This window comes from Haemorhous mexicanus, chromosome 7 (genome assembly GCF_027477595.1).
Source record: "Haemorhous mexicanus isolate bHaeMex1 chromosome 7, bHaeMex1.pri, whole genome shotgun sequence".
NCBI classification, from domain to species: Eukaryota; Metazoa; Chordata; class Aves; order Passeriformes; family Fringillidae; genus Haemorhous; species Haemorhous mexicanus.
Genome location: NC_082347.1, coordinates 11,841,488 through 11,866,584, shown reverse-complemented (window position 1 = coordinate 11,866,584; position 25,097 = coordinate 11,841,488). Strand labels below are relative to the sequence as shown.

General features: G+C 42.2%; 1 protein-coding gene across 3 annotated transcripts in view; it reads right to left on the bottom strand.

The window, feature by feature from the left end:
• Window positions 1-25,097, bottom strand: part of PCDH15 (protocadherin related 15) — a 637,262-nt gene that overhangs the window by 499,291 nt on the left and 112,874 nt on the right. For all 3 annotated transcript variants that reach the window (XM_059851092.1, XM_059851093.1, XM_059851091.1), the window contains exon 4: window positions 16,219-16,459. The gene's annotated coding sequence lies outside the window, so the exon portion shown is untranslated. The remainder of the gene's footprint in view (window positions 1-16,218; window positions 16,460-25,097) is intronic.

Genomic DNA, 25,097 nt, shown 5'->3' with positions numbered 1-25,097 from the left:
TCCCAATCATTAAACAAAGCCCCCCAAACAACCCAGGAAGATGTACATGATTTTTAATTATCTAATGCACGTATATTTCCTAAATATGGACAGATAATCTATTTTTATGCCTCATCCTAAACCTCCTCTAATAACTGCACTCCAGATCAGGTAATTTAATTTCATATTCTTTTGAGAACACACCACTGCAGTCCTATTTAAAAGATAATAATTCTTTTGAAGAACTTGTTAGAGAGGCTGATGGAGTTCAGAGGAATTCTACACCCAGGTGGGATTTCTTAGGAAGTTTTTAGAAAGCAAATCAATAGGAGTTTACAGATTGCAAATCTGATCACACTCCTGGCTGTCCCCAGAGGAAGCTGTGGAATTGTCATTTCAGTGAGGAGATCTCAGCAGAATTAGTTCTCTGTCCTGGAAAATTGCTAAAGGACAGCGGACAGCAGGCTGGAGCAAAGGCACTCACAATCAATAGAACAATACTTGTGTTATTTATCCTGGCAGGTTTTTACCTTAGTTCTGATCTCTACCATAAAAAAGGGGTAAAACTTCCTCTGTGCTTCAATATTTCATAGAATCATCTGAACAAGTTGGGATTTGGGCAGGGTCGAAGGAGGGGATATTGATACACACGATATAACTGGAAGAGCTTTGCTTGTAGTTCATTACTCAAACCATGCTCTGGAGATCCAAAATTCTCTGAAGCCTCTTGGATTTACTTTTTCTCCCCCTCCCCACATTCCCCCCATCTTCTGCCTGTTTAAGAAGTCCCAGCTCCCTAGGGATTCCAGAATTCCAGACTGGTCTGGGTGGGAAGGAACCTTAAAGTCCATTCAATTCCATGGGCAGGGACACCTCCCACTATCCCAGGTTGCTCCAAACCCCGTCCAGCCTGGCTCTGGACACTTCCAGGGATCCAGGGACAGCCACAGCTGCTCTGGGCACCCTGTGATATTGAAAGCACTTACTGATAGCTCTGTGTGAATGATGTGGGAGGATAAAGGCACTTGACAGAAACACAAACCTGAAGGTCACTGCCACGAGAGTCCTCTTCTGGAAAGTTTTAGGGAAACAATCAAGAAATTGATTATTATCTGCTGTCTTCTCCATGGGCACAGGAATGCCTGAGAGATGTCACCTGGGGCACTGTCACCAGGTGGCTGAGGACTCAGACTCCATTAGACAGGACAGCAGTGTCAGAGAGTGTGGGAGTTCAAGAGAGTCAGAGAGTTTTTCAGTTCAAGAGAGAGGGGGAAATGTGGGAAATGGATTTGTAGAGAGTTCTCAGAGCCTGACAGGAAGCCCACATGGTATGTATCTGTATGCAAACTTTGAGATAAGAAATGCTGACTTAGAAATGCCATGGAATAGGACAGACATTGAGAGAGAAATGGAGCTGGAAAAAAGTTTCAAAAGATGGCTTTGCAAATAAGACTAGATATTTTTGGAGGAATAGAACTATGAAAGATACATTGCAGCAGGACCCACGAGGGGTAGTTTTAGATGGTTGGCTTTAAGGCATTTACAGCATGGTGTGGCAAAAAGCTGATAGGCCAAGAAACACTTATAGTGTTTTGTACTTAGGAAATAATTGGCTTCTGTTGTGTGAATTATAACATCTGTATTGTCTCACCCTTCTCATGAGACTGAAAACAGAATAAAAGCTTTTAAAACACCTCTCAGCTGCCCCATATCTGGGTCAGAAAAGGGTATTGTCCAACAAAAGAGCAGCAGAAGCAGCTTCACCTTGGAATACCAACAGGAGGAACAAGTGAAGAAGTTCTCCACAAGTGGAGAAATCCAGAATTACCCCTGGAACTAGAGGATTGATGCCCATGGCCATCTGCCAGTGTCCCCCAGCTGTTCTGCCAAGCCCCAGTTTTGGTAATACCAAGCTTGCCAACATCTTAGAACTGACTTTTTCATCCAAAAAATGATGGTAGCTGAGAATATGCTTCACCAGGCGTGCAAGCAAATCAGGAATGCAGCTAAAAAGAGCTGTGGTTATGCTGAATTTACCAAAGTAAATGCACATCTCTATGCACCTTCCTCCCCTCCTGAGGGGAAACAGGAGATGAGGACTGACTTTCTCCAGCCCCATTTCTGTTGGACTGCATGGAAAATTACAGAATTATGCATTTTAGTGACCCGGGGAAAAGCTGACAGACATTTTCACTTTACACCAACCTATTACTGACTCAGAACAGAAGAAATTCAAACAAAAACCCCCATAATTTCCATATCTGACTTCAGTAGGTGGGACTGCTCTCAATGAGGGGGTGGGAGCCATTTCAAAACATTGTTCTCTCCTTTTTAAAATTTTTTTTCATTTGCCTTGGACACCTCCCAGCCTCTCCTTGTACTCCTACTATGTGAGCATGTTTCACACAGAGGGTGAACAAACTCTTTTCTAGAGCTGAGCCCACAGTTCCAGGGCTGCCTTGCTTTAAGCCAGGCCTGTCCTGTACATGCAGAGGACATTCAGCAATGTCTGAAGGATTCCTGCAGCCTCCTACTTCTTTCATGTGCAAAACTCCCTTCCATGGAGAAATCTGTGAAATCAAAAATCTCTCCCTGGGATTAGAACCTGGCCCAGACTCAGAGGAAAAGCTCTCAGGAGAGCAGCTACTACTTAGTGACAGCTTCATTGTAATAGAAACGAGCCTCTTGATGAAAATGGAAATTACAGCTTCATGATGACAAGGAAAATAAAGGTAAGGATCTTTTCAATCTAATCTTGTACTGAGAGGAATGAAAAATACTTTTTGTGGTCTCAGGTTAGTGTTTTGTTTTGTAGAGTTTGTTTCAATTTCTACACTGAACAGCACCTTAAGAATGGCCTGACCTGAGAAAGACAAATTCAGAGGTAAGAGTGCATAAAGAGCTCTGGTTACTCAGAATTTGCTCCACAGAACTTTATATCTCACCATCAAAAATAACAACAGAAATAAAATAGTTACATATTATCAACTGTTTGGCCAAGCTACAGCTGCTTTTGGTGAGCAGCTCTCTCTTTTGGGAGATTTTGGAAAATATTGTGGAGGTATGGCCACTGTGAAATCCAGTTCCTTCCCCAGCTCACTGAGACAGCCCCCTTTGTGCAATGTCCATCAGGGAAACAGCCACTCCCTATATTTCAGAAAGGTTTCCTCTCTTCTCATTCTATTACCATAAAAATTTTACCACGAGACTGAGGAACAGATTTTTTTTTTTTTTTTCCTCCCCTCTAGACCTTAACAAAACTTGTCATATGCTCATCAGAAGTTAACTGCTAGAAAACATCTGTTAGGTTAGGAGGTAAAATAGTGATAAAAAAGCCCTAAGGATGACTTTGAAAGATATTTTCCTGAGCAAATTATGGAAATCCTCCTGACCTGAAGAGAAATGCAAATTAGCAAAACTCCCTATTTCTGACAGCCCCTAAATCTCCTGTTGCTTTGTAAAACCCACTCCAAACCCAAGGCAGTGCTGCTCTGTGCTGCCCTTTATTTAATCTCTCAGCCCACCTCCACAATGGCCTTTCAAGTTTGGCTCTGAGAAGCCAATTTTGAGCCACGCTGAGATTTGCAGGAGCTGAATGGAAGGCACCAACCTGGAGCTGTGTGTGCCCACGTTCAGCATAAATCCCTCCAAAGCCAATAAAAATGGAGTTAATTATAGCAGTTTCACCACCCATATGTAGGTTATGCAACTCAGGAGAACTCAATAACCATTTTAATGGGGGTCATCACTATTCAGAGAGACGTTGGAGAGAATGCTCTACGTGGCTTAATTGTTTAAATGAAAAGGTTTCAGCAATTTGCAAAGCTGATTTTTATGTTTTCTATAGAACAATGTGTCTTTGCTGCCGTGGAACACAGGGGACAACAGAAAACCACAGGCAGGAAGAGGAGTGCTCCTGCCATCACCTCCAATCTCCTGCTGGGCACTGGGCATTTAAGCTGGAATGGCCTCTTTTCCCAAAGAGAATTTATTAGAATTAATCAATAGGCAGCTGAGGATCAAATCTTCTAAACCAGGCAGCACCCAGCAGCTCTCACCACGACCTGAACGTCCACTTCAGCAGATGTTCAAGCAACTGGAACAATTTTGGGAAGGGAGATTGACCTCTTTTGCAGACAAAATACAAAATTATTTGTATAAGCCTAATTTTTGTTCTCCCCCTACCATTATACTCCGGAGAAAGAGCATTCATGGTTCCTGGGCACTAAAAATAGGTTAATAAAACTTCAAACAGATCAAACTCCTTGCCTGGTGTTGTTTCAAATGCCCAGCAGTTGTGAGGGCCCATATTTCACAATCACAATGGCAAGAGACATTGTTTCATTGAGAGGTTCTTCTACCCCCCCCCCCTCAAAGTACAGACCTTGAAGGAAAATGGAAATTTGGGAGATAAGTTTCCCAGCCTCATGAAAATCTGACAGTGACAAGCCTGACATGCCAAAAAGCCCCAAACCTAAAACACCAACCCAGCACCCCAGAAGTGCTCAGGAAAGTCATCCCAAAGCTCAGCTGAAATCTCCAAGTATTAGGACCATTCTGGAATGGTGATGCACGTGGCAGGAGAGGGGCAGGGTGACAGAAGGAGGGGACAAAGGGCAGCAAGGGCCTGAGAAGGGAGAGGCACAGATTGCTCACCATGGCCAAAGCCTGAGAGGCTCAGACTGAGCTGTGAAGTGGGAATATGTATTTATAAGGGTAATAACAAACAAGAAACCTCCAAATCTGTCAGTCTCTCAGAAACATAAACTAACACAGAGATAATCAATCAGGGAAAGCCCATAAGTCATGAATTTAACCTTGGGCTTCAAGCAGCCTGGGACAGGGGAAGGTGTCCCTGCCCATGGCAGGGGTGGCACTGGATGGGCTTTAAGGTCCCTTCCAACCCAAACCATTCTAGGATTCTTTGAAAACCTGTCAGATCATTTAAAATAAAACCGAATTAAATTATTTAAAATAACAATTTAAAATTCTGTAGAAAATTTTTCGTGCTATGGGCAACAAAAGAATTATTTTCCCAGTATATTTGGCACAAAGATCTCTGGGAAAGCTGGAAAGACTCCTGAATTGTATCTGCTTCCAACAGTAGTTTATGTCCAACCTGCTTTCTATACTCCACTTATTTATTTAAAACTTAGTAATAAAAAATGGCACTGGGGAGGCTCAAATTTGCAGCACTCAGCAGTTACCTGGTCAAATGTGCTCAGTCTGAATGTTAAATTAGAACCACCAATTAATATTAATTAAAACAATCCCTGAGGTGTAAAACCTGCCCTATTTAGGGGAAAGGCAACAAAGTCCTACTGGATTTTTAATTATCACACATTGCTGTAATTGGTTCACCCATCCAGACTGTGGCCTTGGGGACACAGAGTGGCAGCTCCATGGCCCCAGGGTCACTGGCTGGGATTTGGGAAGCAGTTCCTTCCTGTGGGAAGGAGGGGGTTGTGACAGCAGGTTACAGACCAGGGGACCACAGCTGGGATTTGGAGAGGAAAAATTATCCTGGCTTCTTCCCAGGCACACTTCCACATCCAATCCTGATGTTTGCCACTTCTTCAGTGCTTCACAAAGGATTCATGCTTGGGAAGGAGGGGAAATGGAATGGTTTTGAGTCCTCTGGAAGGTACTCAGTTCCACTGCTCCAGACAAAAAAAAAAAATGTGTGGTGCTAATGTTCCATTGGCTAACAAGAATCCTCTCTGACACGTTACTCCACTTATTTCATGGCTGTTCTGATTCAAACACTAAAAGCTCTGCAAAACTGAAATAAAAAATAAAATAAATCAAAATTTAAACCCTGTAAAAGCAATTTTGCAGCTCAGGTCTTGAGGGAAGGACAGAAACTTTGGGCATTCAATAATTGAAGCTGCATAAGCAACAGCAACTGGCAGGATTACAGAGCAGAGCTTTTGAGAGGCATTTCATGGAATTGCAGATGCTCCACCAGGCACACAAGCAGGACTGGTTAAGTTCCCAATGCATTTTTTAAAGAGGGAATTAGAGCTATCCATTCCAGGTCATTACTCATGGAAGACAAGGAGACTTCCAGCTTCTCTGGTAGCTGGTTACTAAAGAACTCTGTTCTGGGAACACACTCCTTCTATTATACCCCCAAATTTTATATAATAATTCTATTATATTTAGTTCTTCATAACTGAAAAATAAACCTGATTATCAACATGTATTTCTGGCCTGCCCAGTGCCTCTTTGCAATATTATTTTATCTCATTTGCACCATCAGGAAATCCAATTTTCAATGGGCTAGAAATCTGCTTCCTTTACTTTCTGCCTAAGAGAATGCCAGAACTGTTTGTTCATGGGGGTGTTTATTATTGGAATGTCTTGTGTAAAAAGGGGTGAAACATCCAAAACAGCTTCCAGCTGCAGTTTTGCTCTGGGGTGCCAGGGTGACCTGGCAGCAGGCAGCATTGAACACATCTGGATGCCACAGAAGATGGGACAGAATGAGCAGGGACTCTGTGTTCTGAGGTGTGGAGCTGCAGCTTTCACCCCTCAAAGGACACCTTGGGAATGTCAATGTGAATCCTTCAGAGCCTTAACTTTTTTCTGTCAGGGTTGATATTAAATGTGTGAGATGCTATTTGTTGTTGGGACTCAGGTGTTTATTACTTGTTATCTATGCTACAGTCTCATAAACTGTGAGCTCTACAGCATTTTATTCCAACCAACTAAAAGTGGAACTCCATCTCCCTCTCTGCAAGGCCTTTTAAGGATAAACTGTCCAATTAGGAAATGACACCTAAATTATTTTTACTTTTAACCCAATAACCAACCACCCATGGCCTGCAACGTGGACTTTTTTATCTAATTACAAAATACCCCCCAAACCCATGAGGAAGAAGGTGAAGAAGAAGGACCAGTCTCTACCCTAAAACCTCCATTTTGCTTTAGATATATTTCTATATTCTAAAACCTGAAACTCCAAGATTCCCACCATGTGATATTACACACTTCTATTTCAACTACACACCTATAAACCCAGTTCTGTCATTCAATTTCAGAAACCTCTTCCATGATCTCCCAGGTCAAATAGAATATTCTCTTAGGAGTCAGTACCTACCAGCACAAAAAGTCTAAAATTCTCAGTGACCAAAATTGCAACAGAATCCTACACTGTACCCCAAAATATTTTAACTTGTGCTGCAGAGTCACTGAAGGACTACATAAAAGAGAAGGCTTCTCCCACTCTGGCCTGCTGAGGCAAAGCTGAGTCATTAACAAAACAGCAGCTCCCATCCCCTCCTGGGAGGATTTAGGGCTGGATTTTAGGGAAAGGCTCTTCCCCCATAGATCATGGGGCACTGAACAGGCTCCCCAGGCAATGGGCACAGCCCTAAGGGCTCCAGGATGACACTCAGAACATTGAGGTTTAGGTCATCCTGTGAGGAGAAAGGAATTGATGACTCCCATTCAGCTTGGGGTATTCTGATTCCAGGAATCTCAGCAGGAAAACAGTGGGGGTGACTCCCAGTGGAGTCACCAAGGACACAGCTCAGGTACAAAGGTCCATCTGTATCTGTTCTGGGGGAAATCACACTCTGGAGAAAGCCAAAACCCAGCATGGCACAGCTATTAGAGAGCTGCTCCATTAATGCCTTGCCATTAAAATCATAATCATGTCACAGTGGACAGGCTGCTAGGAATAAACAGCAACAGGCATATCCCTTGAAAAATGGCCTGTCAGGAAGTGCACTGAGTAGTTTGAAGAATTTTTTATGAAAAAAACACGTGTGTGAGTTAACCATGCACATTACAAGGTAATACAGCTCTTAAGTACAATCACCCAGCAGATTTCCAGTGCCTTATAAAGCCCTGGTGCTCCTATATCTCTTGTTTAAAGACTCCATGGTTTCTTTCCTCCCTTGGAAATCCCAGTCTGCTCCTTATTTTTCCTTAGTCATGCCAGTTTACTCCCCAGAACAACATGCCCAACTAAAAAGACCTCAAATGCATCCATACAAAATACTTTCCATTTTTTGTTTTAAAAAAGTGATGCTTTTGCTGGACTGTGAAGATTGTGTCTTTGTTTACATTAATTATAATTCAGTTCAGCCAAAACTAATTATCTAAGCACCTCTACCCAGGCATCCATCCTCAGAAATGCTTGGATATAAATTTGAACTTTGAAAATTTAGGCTATTCCAACCTTGCTCCTGCAGGTCACGTTGGTTAAATGGAAAGAAAATATTGCCTTGTTTGCTTTTGCATTGAAACTTTCTAAAGAACTCAATCAGGTAAATAATAATAATGACATTAATAAAGCAAACAAAAATTCCCTCCAAATCTAAAGGCAAGACATGAAAACAGGATTTGAAGGCTACAAATACAGCATTCCCAAGAAAAATTGGCTTTTGGCAGGAAGTTTCTCTTGAGAGGAAGGGCAAAGCCAATTCTCAGTGCAACACAATAATTTCCATTATACATTAGAGAACATTTAGGAATGTTTGGGAATGTCACCTATCCCAAGTTTGGATTGTGAGTACCATTCCAAACCCCTGGATACCAGGAGAAATCTGGCACAGTTGCAGGATGTCATTTCATCTCCACTGCCTGCTCACTGAAAAATTTATGTGCCCATTACTACCTTTGATGATTATAACGATGTCATTTACTTGGTCTAAAGTGGATGTCAGAATATACCTTGTCTTGATGACAGCAATAAAGAAATCAAAGGGGAAAAAAAATCATTCCATGGCAAAAAAAAAAAAAAAAAAGTGATTAAAATTGCTATGAAATTCCCATTACTGCTGGACTCCTGATAAAAATCATGACCTTGGCAATCAGCACTTGGAGGGAAGTATTAGCAGGGCCACTGGTAAAAGGAAATCAGCTCTAAAGTCAACAAGAAATCATCAAGTCAACAAGAATCCATCAAGGAGATTGGATTACACTCACATATTAGCCCCGTGGCAGCAGCACATGGCTTGGCCTGGCCTTGCTAAGAACCAGGCTTTAAATGAGATTTTCAGGGCCCAGTTCCCATCTGGGGTTCTGCTGGTGACACATTTGCTTTTGGGAGGCTGTTCAGGGTGTTCCAGGGCTGCTGCAAAGCCCCAGTGCCACAGGGCATGGCCTGGGCACACCTTCCTCTCCTCTCTGACCCCAGCTCTTACTCTTGTCCATGGAAAATTATCTTGCTTTGGTTCTCGTCCCCATGTAAAAATGAAAATCCAGCATTTCTGCCTCTAAAGGCACAAAGAACATTAAATACATGCAGCTACCACAGCAGTGACTGATCTGTCTCCACAACAAAAATTAGTGGCATTTTTACAATATTTTTTCCCTGCCCCCATTTTCCCTATTCTTACTACAACACCTTCTTCTAAAAATCAATGTAACCCTTCAAGTTCCTGGTTGTAAGATAAATTGATTGTACACAGAAAAGGTCACATATTTCAGTAAAATGCAAACTCTGTGCCTGTTTCCTCATGGAGCAGAGCCTGGGAGATCAAAGCACTGAAGATTGCCATGGCAGGAGCTCTGTTCCCAAAGCTTTGTGCATTTGGGACAGTCCCTGTACCTCTCCTTGGCCACAGGTTCCAGACAGAAGGAAAAACAGAGAAACAGAGGCAATAAATTTCTGCAAAACCTCTTGGAGCTCTCAGCTATAATGCAACCATTGCATAGGAAAGTGCCTTCTTAGCCTGAATCTTTCTGCCTTTGCAATTTAAACCTTACACAGATACCACAGCAAAGCAACAATTCCAGTGTAAACACAAAAGCAGCAATCCCCAAAACAGCTCAGAGAAGCTGTTTCACCTGTTTCTGTAAATTCATTATCTAAGCACATATACTCAGGCATCCATCCTCAGAAATGCTTGGACATAAATTTCAAATTTGAGAACTTAGGCTGTCCCAGCCAGGAGAGCACTGCAACCTTGCAGGAACCATTTGCTAAATGAAAAGAAAAAAGCCTCTCCTTGTTTGCTTTTGCATTGAAACTTGCTAGAGAAACCAATTAGGTAATGGTTGTAGTAATAGTAGTAATAATAATAATAATAATAATAATAGTAATTATGTAAACCAAAAAACCCACCCAAAATCTAAAGGCAAGCACCAAAACAGCCAAGGATTGGAAGGCTAAAAATAAAAATTTTTCCCTGGAAAAACAGAATTTTGGCAGTTAAATTTGTGGTTGGGCTGGAGACTGAGTGCATTTTGTCTAATCTTAGTTCTAGCACATGCCAAGGTTAGGAAACATGAACTGAGAAATAGCAACACCAACACTGCAGCTCTAATCATCCCCATATAATTTATATAATTTAAGAATATTTTGTGTCCATCTGCTGAGAAGTTGAGTTGATAATTCAGGCCCACTTGTCAGACTTCCACATCCTCCTCTGACTTGTCTCCAGCACTGGGGAAGAAGTTATGCATGGACACCAATGGCCATTACACTGCAGGGAAGCAGTCAAGGCTCTTCTGCCTGCTCTCTGTAGTGACAGCATGGGAGGGAATGGCTTCAAACCCAAAGAGAGAAGGTTTGGATGGGGTATTAGGGAGGAATTGTTCCCTGGCAGGGTGGGCAGGCCCTGGCACAGGGTGCCCAGAGCAGCTGGGGCTGCCCCTGGATCCCTGGCAGTGCCCAAGGCCAGGTTGGACTTTGGGGCTTGGAGCATCCTGGGACAGTGGAAGGTGTCCCTGCCATGGCAGGGGTGGCACTGGGTGGGATTTAAGGTCCCTTCAACCCAAACCATCCTGGGATTCTGGGATTCCAGATCCCATCCTAGAGGCAGGCCCCTTTCTAACACTCCCAGACTGCTCCCATCTTCAATGCCCTCAGGAAGGCTGGAGCTGTCTCAAACCCTGCAGGGAATCCAGCCCATTTCTCATCCCATTAGGGACTCTGCCTCTGTGCTCTGGGCCTGGTGAAGCCCTAAACCTTTACAGGTAAGGTGGTGTTGGCTCCAAGGATGGACTCAATGACATGGGAGGTCTTCTCCAGCCTCAATGGCTCTATGATTGTGAGCCACAGGAAATTCCAGGTAGAACCCAAAAAAAACCCAGGAGTCACTCAAGATTCCCAAGGTGTGAGTGGCTGCAGTGCTGGAGGTGCCACCCTGAGCAGGGTCTGGGGTGGGGTGGTGGCAAACAGGCTGGCACAGAGCCTGGGACTCAGGCTCAGCAGCAAACCAAGCCCAGGTGATGCACACTCTGTCCTTTTGCCCTTTCTTTTCTCCCCAAACTGAAGTGCCAAAGAGATCCAGGTTGATGCTCTCAAAGGCAGGGGATTGTCTGAGATCCTGGAACACAAACTATGCACAGATAAATGAAGAGCCACTAGATGTTCAATCCTTATCCAGTCAGACACAGCCCCTTGGAAAAGCCTTAAAGGATTTTCAAGCCAACAGCCACTTCCAAGGGATTATTTCTGCACTGACACAGAACCCTGGACATGGATGTTCTTATCCAGAATTGAGTTTCATGGATAATTGTTCTCTGGAAAGCAGTAGGACAATGTCTGCCAGTACAACTTCTCAATAAAAGCTCATTTTTCATATTCCAGCCCCACTCTGGCTGACCTGAACATTCAGAGCCTTAATTGATGCATATGTGAAGCATTTCATGCACCCCTTGTTAAAGTCTCCTGCAGGAAACATCTCCTCTCTTCTCAGCAAGATGCCAAGAGAGCCTTAGGGACACAACAGGATTTACACCAGGATTGCACAGAGTGAGAAGAGCTATTTCTTCTGTTGACATTCTGCTTGCATTGAAATAGAGAAAAAAGTCTTCCTACTTGAGGGACTTCCTTTAAGCTGGAATTTAAACCATCTGATACATCAAGAGAGGTCTGAGGTACCCAAATAAAGGCCTGTCTTCTTTTGAAAATTAAATATATTATTTTATCTATTTGTATATTTTTATATTTCATATTTTTATATATTTTAATATATATATTTATATATTTAGGGGCTGCGACTAGATTATGTTCAAGGTCCCTTCCAACTGAAACCCTTCTAGGAATTTTTAAAAGCTTATTTTTCTAAGGTAAACAGAGTTGGTAACAGAGTTGTGATCTGGGTGTGAAAATGCAAAACTGGCCCAAGAATATGTTCTGGGACAGAGATCTCAATCAGGATTGCTCTAAGACCTTTGCCAGCAGGCTTTTTACCAGTCAGCCCTGGAGAGAAAGAACTGTACTTAATAAAAATGTTTGAAATTTCTCTATTTTCTTCTACGTAGAATGGCAAGTTCAAATTTCACATTTTGTCAAGAGCAGATATTAGACCCACAAGCAACAGAGAAGCCCCCAGAAACCAAACCAATGCACAAGGCTCTTATGTCATGTCTGAAAGATCATATAAAGCTATCAGAAAGATTAATTCATCCACCAGAAAAGGGGCTTAACCTTTAAGGTGTAAGCAATCCTGTGTTTTCTCTGCAGTGTCAAACAATGGAGCATCAGCCTGAATCTGAGATCTTACATGAGATGAATGACATTTCCTCAATCAGTGACTTCCCTCTTGTTCAGGAGAGCCAATCTGCCTGTGTCAGCCCCAGGAGCCTTTCAGGGGTGTGCCAAACTGCCAAGCCCAGCCTGATAATTGGGATTTGCCCCTGGAAGGTGGTACATGGCTGGAGTGAATGTTCCTGAAGGCACATTCCACCTCAGTCAAACCCCTCCCCATGAACTGCAGCCAGCAGGCAGAAATAATAATCTGAAATCTTCATCAACAGAGCTCAATCCTCAGCTTGCCCCATCCTATTTAAGCTTGGACTCCCATGGAGAAATTGCAGGGGCATGTCCATCCCAAATGTGATCTCATTTCTGACAGGAAACCTGCTAAAAGTAATAAAAATACATTTGCTGTTGAGCTGAGGAATGGGCATGAAGGGATCTTGGGCCTCCTGCTGTTCAGACAGATCCCAGGGCAGCACTGAGCACCTGCTCCCTCCCCACCCCTTTCCCTTCCTGAACCTCACTTTTATTACATTCATGTATTGTCCAAGACAGCCATAACTGGAGCTCACTAAATAAATTTGCTTGAGAAATTTATACAGGGTTTGAAAGTTTAATGCAACTGCCAAAGGATTTTGGAGTGCTGGGAGAATTAATCTTACTACTCATTACATTTATTGATTCCAATCAAGCTTCCAGACATCAGCATAGGTGCCACTGCTAAGAAATAAAAAGTTTCCAGGAAATCTCCACGTAAATCTGAAGTGACTGCCAGCTTTGGGGAAGGGAAGAAAGCTGTGTAAGCTACATGCCAGTAGATGCTCATGGGTTGTCAGCCACCACTGGAGGAGCTTTTCTCCAACATTGCTTTTATAACCAGCCCAAGATGAGACTTCAGCCCTCCAGCCTGCAAAAGGGCCAGAACTCATAACAGTGCTGTCTCCTTCAACAGTCTGTGAATTCAGTCAGGGATGAAAAGCAAAAAGGCACTTCCACACATAAAGGTTGGGTTATTTTTCTTTTCTTTTATAATTAGAAGGCTGAATCTAGTTGAAGGTAGGAGCTGAGCAGCCATGCAGTCATTCTGCACTAAATAAAGAGAAAGAATAACTTTGCTGCTGCATCTGCCCTCCAGAACAAGTGGAGGCTTTTCATTTGAGGATGGAAGAAAACAACAACTGTGAGTTTTGGAAATAATTTACCATATTTGCCTGAGTTAACCTGAGAGAAGAAGAGTGCATGTGAAGGGATGAAAAATAATGACACAAGTTTTTGTTTTCTGCAGCTCCTACTCCAATCCTCCTCTAGGACTGGAGTGCAAACCACAGCTAATGCTGAGGGAACATCACAATCCAGGCAGCATTTCAAAGAGTTTGGCTGAGTACAGCATGAGATAAACATTTTATTTACATGATGGAAAACTGATTTTAACATAATTGCTTTTCACCTATTTTTTTTGGTATGTGTGCATAGTGGTGTGGTATGGGAGATATCTACAGAATTAATGTAAGCTTCTGTGTGGCTGACAATTACAGTCAGTCATCTCAAAATCTCAATAATCTCAAAATTATCAAAATCTCAATCATCTCAAAATGATCAAAATCTCAAATTAGCAAAACCAAAACCACTACAGTGTGGTATAGATTATAGAAGGCTACAATGGAAAACACTGGGGAGAAGAATTATTCCAAAAGTTTGCTGCAACTCTGAGTTTCTGAAGTGTCATTTTTACTTGTAGTGGTTGCAGTAAATAAGAGCAGTATTGAAAACAGGCCCATGTGAAAGACCTTTCTGGATCACCTGTGAGCTAACAATTTCTTGAATTGGTTGGGGTGGCACATATTATATTAGAATAAATATTTTAAAACTTTCCCATTTCTGAGCATTTTGCTTTCTATTTAAATTTCTAAGAGAACAACACCTGCAATGCTAAATAGAAAAATGTCAATAGCTTGCCAAGAATTCCTTGACGTTTGCCATTTTGCACAAATACAGCCTGGATGTAGTTTAATCCTTGTTAGGCCTTACAAAATTAAGTTAAACGTAAACTATAAACAATGATCAGCCTGTTCCATTTGAAATTTCTGGTTTTTCCTGTGTCATCATTTGACTTTGTAAATGAGGGTGATTTTGGGGTATGTTCTTAAACAGCACCATAAAAAGTAGCTTAAAACTTCCTGTCTAGGTTGATCATCAACCTGTTGTGTCCACAAAAATAAAGGAATTTTCTGCCTAGATGACACCCAACCTAGCACAGGAATTATCAAGCAGCAGGATCAACCTGTGGAATTTTGTGTGCAAGTTTCCATTAGCTGATGGTGGTGGGAAGGATTTCCTGCTCCACTCCTGACACAAATGAGAGTTTATTGCTGACTACCCCTTGTAACTAAAAGCACAGGTACCACCCTAACAACCTCACAGCAATTTTATTCTCTATTAACTCAACCAAGAGGGAGTATCAACTAGGAGAGAATGTGCTAAAACGTAACAGATAATATTAAAAAATAACTGAAGGAAAAAAAACCACAACAGAAATAAACTATTTCAATGTTGCTTTTTGAATATATTTGGAGATCTCACTGAGAATCACCAGCACAAATGTTAATTAACCAGGCTGGCTGACAAAGGAAACAGATGTGAGTACTGTAATCTTATGCACTGGAATTAATTACATCAAATTTTAGGTGATGACACAAATAAAGGTCAGGTTGTACTGCTGAGATGATCAAGAACACAAACTGCAAATCTATTGCAACATTTAATAACCCCCTGTTCCCCACAGGGCAGGAACCCTTTCAGGCAGCTGTGTGATGAGCAAATACTTAAATGTCACACCTGGAAAATTACCCAACCTGTGCCTCCCACATCAGATGTTTCCCTTTTAAAACCCAACTAGAGCAACTCTGTTTCTGATGCATGGAAGACAATTCACACTCTCTTTCTAATTGCCACTAATTGCCAGCTACAATTTTATTCACAATTCCAACCCTGAAAAGGATGCTTTCCATCAGCTGCAAACAGATAAGAAAAGGCTGGAAGGGAACATTACTCTCATGTGTTTGGATATCCCCTGCAAACCCTAGTTAAGAATGTTTTATCCAGCCCCATGGTGGCATTTCTTCAATTCTACAGAATTGTGGTTTAAAAGCATTCTGTAATGTGATAACTGATCTCATCTTCAAGCTACTTTTGAAAAGTTACTTTCATTCTTACTCTCCATTTCCATTCTGTATTTATCTAATTTCAGCCTCCTACATGGATCCTGACCTGCTCCTTTCTGTCACTCCAATCTGCCTCCAGTATTCAAGCATTTCATTCAATCTCTGCACCTCTAACCTGTCAGGTGAGAATCAGCTCCTTAGAAAGTTTTATCCCCAGATATTTGATCCCCAGAACCAACATAAAATTAAACATCAGGTAAATTTACTAAACTTAAGCAAATTAACCCATGAGGTTCCATGGTTACCTTTAATTAAGATATATTTTAGAAAGAAATCACAAGGTTGGATTTCAGGAGGAATTTTTTCCTGGAAAGAGAACTCAGGAATTGGAAGGAAGACATTGGTGGAATCCCCATCTCTGGGGGTGTCCCAGGAAGGGCTGGAGGTGGCACCCAGTGCTCTGGGCTGGGGACAAGGTGGGCACTGGGCACAGCTGGGACTCCATGGGCTAGAAAGGATTTTCCAGCCTCAGGGATCCTGGGATTGTCTCCTTTATTATTAAAAAAGTATTTATAATTAAAAGTGTATTCCCTGCATCTAACAGCTACCCCAAAAAATGAAATTAAAGCTTCTCACCTTTAAGCCCTGGGTTGGTGTGTGTCTTCCAATGAAAGCTCCAGCTGACTGCACTGTATTCCTTGTTATCCTCTGGGCACTTTTCTTCCACAGCTCCCCCAGCCTTGCTTGTCAGCTGCACCTTATTCCAGGGCCGTGCAGAAGCACCTGGGGCATCATCCCCGAGCAGCCCACTTGTCCTTCCCCCTGTGCTGGCTCAGCAGGCTCCTCCTGGTGCTGCAGGCAGGGAGAAGCCCATGCTCTGTGGGAGAGAAAGCCAGGATAAGAGAGGGGACAGCTCACCAGGCACAGCCATGCAGCTCTCTTCATAAAGGGCAGGCAGGCACAGCTTCCCAAGGATATTTCCTGGGAACCACAGAGAAAGAGAAAACAATTCTTATCTCTATTCTCTGTTCCTGTTGTTTTTGCACATGTGGAATGTGTTAGGAAGATTGTTTACCTGAAGGGAGTTCTTAATTGGATTCTGGTGATGATTGTTTATATTAATTGGCCTATTGGGTCAAAGATGTGTCTCCTGGCTATCTTGAGACAGCCACAGCTTTTTCTTTAGTATTCCTTGTGGTATACTATCTCTTTAATATAGTATTAATGTAAAATAGTACAGTTTTAATAAAGCAAATTTCAGCATTCTGAATCATGGACTCGGGTGCCAATCCTTCCCTGCTGGGGGGTTGCCTGGTTCTACTGTACAGCCAGACCTGGAATGTGACACAGCTGGGACAGAACAGCTGCTCTGCAGGGAATGATCCCAAGCAAAGTGCCTTCCAAACCAGCAGTGGCTCTTAAGACCAAAGAAATTACTTGGCCCTTCTTCTCCCCCAGCCTCTTTCTAGGTATCTTAGACTGGCAATGAACAGCTACAAAAATCCCAGAATGGTCTGGGTTCTGACCAATCCCCTAAACCATCCCCAGAAGGGCTTAGGTTGGAAGAGACCTTAAAGATCATCTTGTTCCAAACCCTCCAGCAATATTTCCTAGAAAAAGAGTCCTGCTCATTGCTCTGCTCCTCAGATGGGAAAAAAAGCCCCTAAACTCTTCCTACTCTTGATTACCTACAGCTTAAAAACCTTACATGCCTCCAGCAAACCCCAAGTGATCTTAAAGAGAGGTTCAAGAGCATTCACCAGAATGCAGAAAACACAGCAGGAAAGTTTGTCTGTTCTCATCAGAACAAGGGGGGCACTTTAAATAAAGACCATTTTGTGAAGAGATTCCAAAATACTAAAGAAAATGTAAAGTGCACAGCTTATTTTTCAAATGAAAAGACCATTAAGACGTAAAAGCTGAGCTAAAATTTCTTTAAAACATGAGAAAAGCTTGCATTTCACAACAGTAATGGGTTCTAGGAAAAACTAAGTGAAACCCACAGGAATGAGTTTTTAATATCCAGGTAATGGGCAGATGATGATTTGCACAGAGCCACAGCACCAGCCTCGGGGCTGCAGCAGGCACAGGAGCCTCGAGCTGAGCTGGAGCTGCTGCACCAACAAAGGTGGAAGCAGAGGATGATCTGAACCAACAGCTTTTGTTGTTTGAAAAAAAAAATCAAATCACCTTCTCTTAAATAAAAAAAAAAAATCAATTAGAAATACTTTTCATAGATAAATAAGATAAAACTTTGGTCCAAATTGTGAGAAAAAAGCCTGTGCAATGCCATGGCTGAAAGCCTTGGGAACACAACCTACAGGGTGAGTTTGGCTGGGAAGGAAGCAGGGCAGAACAATGGAGTCTAACCACACAGGAAATCTTGGCTGAAACAAATCTTTGTCTTCCAAATTAGAGCCACAAATGCTCTAAAACTGCTCTAAACCTTTTAGAGTTAATAAATAAAATTTCTATTATTCTATTTCTTATTAATTTATTAATAAGAAATCCTATCAGAAATAAGTTCTTTACTTCTTTGTCACGGGGATGAGTAGAGATGGTTGTGTAAGGAGCTGGTGTTGAGGAACAATAATCCCCTTGGAAGGAACCTGGAGCCACTGACAACACACAACATCCCTCAGCCATGGGTCACGTGCTTCAAATTATGATACTCATGAAATTGAGCAACACTTCAGAAGAAAGCTAATCCTGCTCCATAGTAGGAAAAGCACAAACCAGAACTTTTCTAAAGTTTCTGAAACAAGTTACCCACAAAAATCACATGTAAGAAGTGAAGGTGTTGGAAACATCAGTGTTGGAGTTACTGAGGCAGAATTAATTGACCTCTGGTGCACAGATTTACCATGAAACCATCAGGAATCACTCCTTTGCTGCTGCCTCAGGTTCAACACCAAAGGAGGAAGAATAAACCAAATGGTACAGCCAGAACTGCTGAATGCTTGGATTCCTAACTTCCAAAAAGAACCCTTTGATTACAGCCCTTGTACAGAATGCACACACACACACACACACACACGCACACACACACACACACACACACACAGAGATGTGGATCACCCCGGTGGCAAAGGCTTTTCAGCTGAAAGAGAAAGATTCCTCCCCAAAACAAAGGCTGGCTCTCCATCACAAATATTCCCCACTCTCCTCCCCTGGTGACAAAGAGAAAGCAGCAGCAATTGCACAGGAGCTGCTCTCAGACAAGTGACATTTAGCCCAGTGTTCCTCCCGTCGCTGGCAATCTTCCCCCGCTCCAGTGTGCTCACATTAATAAAGGATTCAGAGGTGAGCATGAGCTCCTCAGAATATGTCAAGGACTGGGGGAGAAATGCAGCATCAGGGAGGAAAATCCATTAGAAAAATGAAAAACAAGATCAAGCCAACGATGAATCTCACACTGCAGGACTACCAGGTTGCCTTATTAAATTGCACGTAAGGAGAAAAATAAATGAAAGGGGTGAGATTAGGAGAAGCAAAGACCTACACAGTACTGAAGCACCTGAAAATCTCCAGGAATTCAAATAACATATTAAAAAAAATTTGAGAAATTTAATTACGTTTCCAGGCGTTTTCTCTACAAAATCTACACATGAACATATCCTCTGTTTTGCAGAGCAGTGAGTGTGTGTGGGAAGAAAGAGGCTCTAATATTAAGGCATTTGTTCCAAAAACTTCTCTTCTTCCCTGTTTTCACCTACCAGACTTCTCTGTCTGATCCATCTTTCCCTCTCCTTCAAGGTTTTCCTTCAAGGGTTTGGGTTCAGCAAGGATGTGGTCAAGAAAATCCTTGAATACTCACCCCAGAGCAAGAAATTTGGGCAGGAGATAATAGACTAAGCAGCCTGCAAAATGCAAAGGTTCAAAAGTCTCAGGTGCTCAACTAAATCCAGAGGTGTGACCTTAATTAAACCATCAAATTGCTTTATGATTCAGAATCAACGTACAGCATGCCCCATCCTCTCCTATTTCCATCAAATACATGTCCTGGACATAAAGGGCTCCAGTTAATTAAGAAGGATTGCTGAAATTATGTAAGCCATCAGAAAAAAAACTCAGAGGTAGGGTCCTTCATCTCAAAAGGGAGCATAAAAAAATTAACAAAATCACTTTGCAGCACTCGAGGGGAAAAAATTGAATGATGCCCATTCTTAACTTGAAAATACTTTGCACTTAAACTTTGCAGACTTGTGTTCCCAAATGGGAAGTGCATGTGCTTTGGACCCCAGTGAATACAGCATAAAATGTTTCACTATGTGTCTGCTCATTAACATTTATGAACATATTAATTAGAGTCATCCTTAACTCTGCTCACAGTACAAAAGCACTGCATACATTCAAAATCAACTGAAACCACATTAAAGCTCTCAAATTTAAGGATGAGAGCTGCCAAGGTTCAAAGAGCAGGGGACCAAAACAACTGGCTGAAAGTGTTCCAAATAAACCAATCCAAAGATCAGAATATTTTAAATACATTTTAAACATAGTATCAGAATATATAAATCTATATATATCTGAATATATAAATCTATATCAGAATATGGAGATATTTTACATTTAATATTTTACATTTACTATCAGAATATTTTTCCTGTTCAAAGTTGACTGTATTAATGAAGGTGTTTCCTATGAGAAGACATACAATAATTTGAGTCATTTTAAAGTAAAAGGTTAATGGATATAAATTACCAAAACTGGTAGAGACAAATAATCTCATTAAGCCTGCTGACATTCCAGGATTCAGTTGGAACAGAACTGCACCAATCAGTGCTTGAGCAGCCTCTAATTAATTTGTTTTCTCAGCCATTACCAACTGTAGGGAGGAAGGAAAGTTTCCCAATGCCAATGAATGAACCCCATTTTGGGGGGAACCCAGGGGTGTTTTCAGATCAGGGGAACAGAGCCTTGTGAAGAGATTCCCTGAGATCAGAACAAACCATTTAAACCAAAAAACCATTCTTGTCCTGCTCAGAAATGAGATGTGGACGTGACCAGGAGCAGACCCTGGTGATGGGATCCAAATCCAAATAAAGGGTGGCAGCTCCATAGGAAGAAGCCCTTCCCCAGGAGCACTTTTCTGACTCAGTTCCTACATCTCCTCTTTGTTCTCCTCTCCAAGCCTGTCTTCTGGCAAGAAATCTCCCTCCCAGAGTGCTGCTGGCATCTCATCACTGACACATCTGCTTCAAGCCAAGGCTTTCTTCATCTTAATGTAAAGAGATCCATCAGCAGAAAAATGCCAAATGCTCTAGTTGTCCTCAGAGGTGACCAAACCTCCAAACTGGATTTCCTATTTAACTGATTCCATCCAGAACAACTCAGATTCCAGGTTCTCCCTTCCACCTTTCATTCTTTCTTTGCTGCACCACAGACCTCCCCCACCAAACCCAGAAAAATGCATATATCTATTTGATTAAAGCTTGACTAACAGCACCAGTCAGTGCAACTGCAGAAATACTTCATTTTTACAACTAAACACAGCAGTAGTTCTATTTTCAGCTGGCACAGCTAAAACAGTTTGCTTGGATTACTGTATTTTGAAATAATCTGGTTAATAATTGCCCAAATGGAGATGATGTTGAGCTGGGGGTTGCAGCAGCTGAAATTAAACAGATCTGTGACAATATTTATCCCTTTTTAACTCCAAGCTAGGCCTGACTTTTGTAACTAAAGCTGTGAAGCAGAATCCTGTTCATGCACATAGGAATCGTCTTCCTAATCTTCACATTTCTTAAAAGAAATCCTACTGGCCAAAATTTCATCTGGAAACTTCTGGAATTCCTCAGAGCACATCATCCCTTATGAAACTCTGTATGTGAGGAAATGGTTCCATTCTGGCCCCAGCAGAAATTGGAATGCCAGGGCTATGCTTTAAGCTTTTCAAAATAAATGTGAATGCTCTGGGTCTGGTTAAAGGGATCTGTCCCAGACCTGTCCTTTACAGAATCATGCAATGGTTTGGGCTGGAACAGACTCAAAGCCCATCCAGTGCCACCCCTGCCACGGGCAGGGACACCTTCCTCTGTCCCAGGCTGCTCCAAGCCCAATGTCCAGCCTGGCCTTGGGCACTGCCAGGGATCCAGGGGCAGCCCCAGCTGCTCTGGGCACCCTGTGCCAGGGCCTGCCCACCCAGCCAGGGAAGAGCAGAAAATGCAGCTCCACAACCAAGGTTGTCATGGTATTTAAATGTCTCATGGCAATGGTTTTGCTCTAGTCTGCTGCTTTGCAATTTAGGAATAACCAATTCCAGTCAGCCTATGAAGGTATTTAAGGCAGGGGCAAAGGATTTTCAGGTGTACCTGGTTTCAAATATCTTCTACACCTGAACACGTGCTGGTATTTGAATTTAAATCCATTGCACATCATCTGTTTTATCCTTAGAAATTTCAGACTTTCCCTTGAAGAATATTGAAATGAATTAAAAACTTTGAGATACAGATGAGGCAGGCTGAGTCATAACCCATTTTACAGAGAAATCCAGAGCTGTGCAGCCACATACCCTGAAGGGGCATGACCAGCTCACTTCTCCTCATGCCCCTCAACAGAATTAAGAGCTGCACCTCAGACACCCCAGCAATTTTCTGCTTCACAAACAGCAATAAATGACAGAGTTTCTGCAGAGCCATGGGATGGCTGTGTACATAAATATAGATACACTTGGTTTGTTCTGTGACTGAACACCTGAAAAGCAGCAAGACAAGGAAAAATTAGGTTTTCAAGAACAGCATGAAATGCACCACAAGAATATTCAGTATTTCCTCTGTTCAATGTACTCTGTTCCACACAGAACACAAACCAATAAAGTTATGCAAGTTAAAGCTTTTAAAGGAAACCTTAAAGTTGGGCTCCACAATTTGTATTGCATTTTAATATTCTGAGTATGTTGCCTGCTTCTGACTTTTATCAAGCAAAAGAGTTTAACCTGGAGCCAGAATTCCATTAAAAACAAACAAAATCCCAAACAACAATAACAAAAAACCACAAACAAACCAACCAACTAAAAAACCCCCACCTGAAAATACTTAACCTCTTTCAAACTGACATAAAACTGTCCCTTACACCTTTTCTTACTGGAACTTTAACCCCAAGTTGCAATGAATCAAAATAAGTATTGGAATTTCCTGCAGACACACCCCCAACACGCCTCATTCTGAGCTAAGTTCGAAGGGTTTAAGTTTAGTTGTCAGTGCTCTGAAGTAAACAAAATATTAAAGATTAAGAAGTCTCCTCCTATGGTTGTGGTGTTTAGTCAGCTCATAAACACCTCATAAAGTCAGCTGGGTGCAAAGGCACAGGGTTTCTCTCTAGCACGACATTTAACTTGATTTGTTCTGGAAGCAATGATCAAAATTCAGATTGTTTAAATCTCCATGAATCATGGCTGCAAACCTAGACATTTTCAATACTTCTGACTGTACCAGCAATTAATATCTTCTATATTGAGTCTATTCACCAGGTTGAGAGAATCTAAAATTATCCCTGTGCTAAAAGTGCTGATTTCTCTGTCTGCTGCACAGGCAGCTTTCCTGCTCCTCATCTGCAGGGAATCCTCTGCCTGGTGCCTCCACATCCCATATTCAAAGAGAGACTTCAAATAATGTTCTGGCATTTCTCCAGCACTACCTCTGACACAGTCAATTCAGCAGGGAAATGCCAGATCTGGCTGAGCTGCTCAGGGGGTGGGGTTGGCAGAGCTGTGCTAATGCTCCTCCCCTCTCCCTGCTTCCATTGCAAATCATTTTCATACATGTTTTCCTAACCAAATTTGATTTTGTCAACATATCCAGTGGGTTTACAATACAGGTACTGTTGCTGGAAATGTCAGTGCTCTAAATGTGATTCCTGATGTAGCCTCTCATAGGATATTGAGAAAGAACCAAGTAAATTTATTCTATCTAAATGTCAGTTTAGGTGTAAAAAACCCTAAATATCATGAAGAGAAGAAGAATGTGCACTGTGTATCTAATGTGATCACTTGGATAACAAACAAAATTAAATCTGTTTTGTGTGAGAATACTGAACCCTACAGTGGAGGATGTCAACAGCCCCTCTGTAAAAGGAAATGTATATTACAGATATAAATAATTTTACAAGACCCTTTTTATTGTAATCATAAAACCTTGAAAACATGATGGAATCAAAGCCATATTAGAGTTTAAAATACCATAAACCAGAAGCTATTATATCCCTGGCATACAGGATAATTTAAAGGAATACATAATCACTAAATCAAAATTTATCTTGCATCAGTAATAGGAGAAATGTGTTTTCATCATCAGCTCCCCATCCAAGATCCTCCACAAAAGTCAACACTGCCTCCATTTATAAAAAATATTGGAGGGAAGTTGGGGTGTTTGCATGGGTAAATGACTGGTTATGGAGGGGGGGACTGAGGGCAGGATGGAGAGATGAGTGCTCAGGGCCAGCCAAGGCAGGAACTGTCCTGCCCAAAAAGCCAGAAGGGGTCTGGGAAGGTGACATTCCATGGATGAGACAAAGGAAGTCCAGACAGTGATGCTGAGAGCCACCTGCAGGGATGTGCAGATGGACCTTCCCTGTCTCAGTGCCTGAGCAATCACTGTGATGGATGGGAGGCAGCAGGAGGAGATGTGGAGTCATGGACCCGAGGGGAACATCCTGGCTCTCCACACAAAATGATGGATACCTGCTGCATGCTGATATGCAGGAGCAGCAACGTGGGGCTGCAACTATTAATGCTGGGAGGAAATTGGTTCAGACTCCTTGACAGCCACTTAAAAAAGCAAAATAAAAGAATAGAAAACAGAAAAAATAAAAAAAAAAATCAAGTGTTTATTTGTAAAACCCACAGTGCAAACTTGTCGCACGTAATTCTGACTCCCCCACCTCAACAGGTGTATCAGGGACTTAGAAAGGGTTTGAGGATGGGAAAGAAAGCTGAAACCTGATGTCTCACAAAGGGATGAGAGAGGTGTGGCACACCCAGAGCAAAGAGTGACAGCCCAGCCTCGGGATCAGAGCATCCACAGCAGTTCCAGACAAACAAATGGCTGGGGGCTTTCCTGCATGGCCTATAATTATGCTGAGGAACTTTGCTCCAAGTTCCATGAGTTCCCATGGGAAGAGTCTAAAAGGACTCTCAACATCTATGTGGAAGCCAGACCTCCTGGATATACCTCTGGCTTCTCAGCTGCCACAGCATGTGGAGCCTGAGAGAGCTTGCTGAAGAATTTTTATTGTATGCTTGAGCTAAACTCACATTGTCATGCTGCTTTCCAAGGGAAGAACCCTAAAAATGATAGAAAAGTAGGAAAAGAGAAGAGAAGATCTCTTTATCTTGAGCTCAAAGTGGCTGAGAGGCAGCTGGAGTGTTCCATCACTGGAGGGAATTGGTTTGTGGCTGCACTGGTGAATCCCACCAAGACCCTCCTGGACACTCCTGGACCCAGCTGTGCCCCAGGCTGGTGCTGTCCCTGACTCTCCTCTGATCTCTGCCCCCAGCCCTACCCCAATCTTCACCC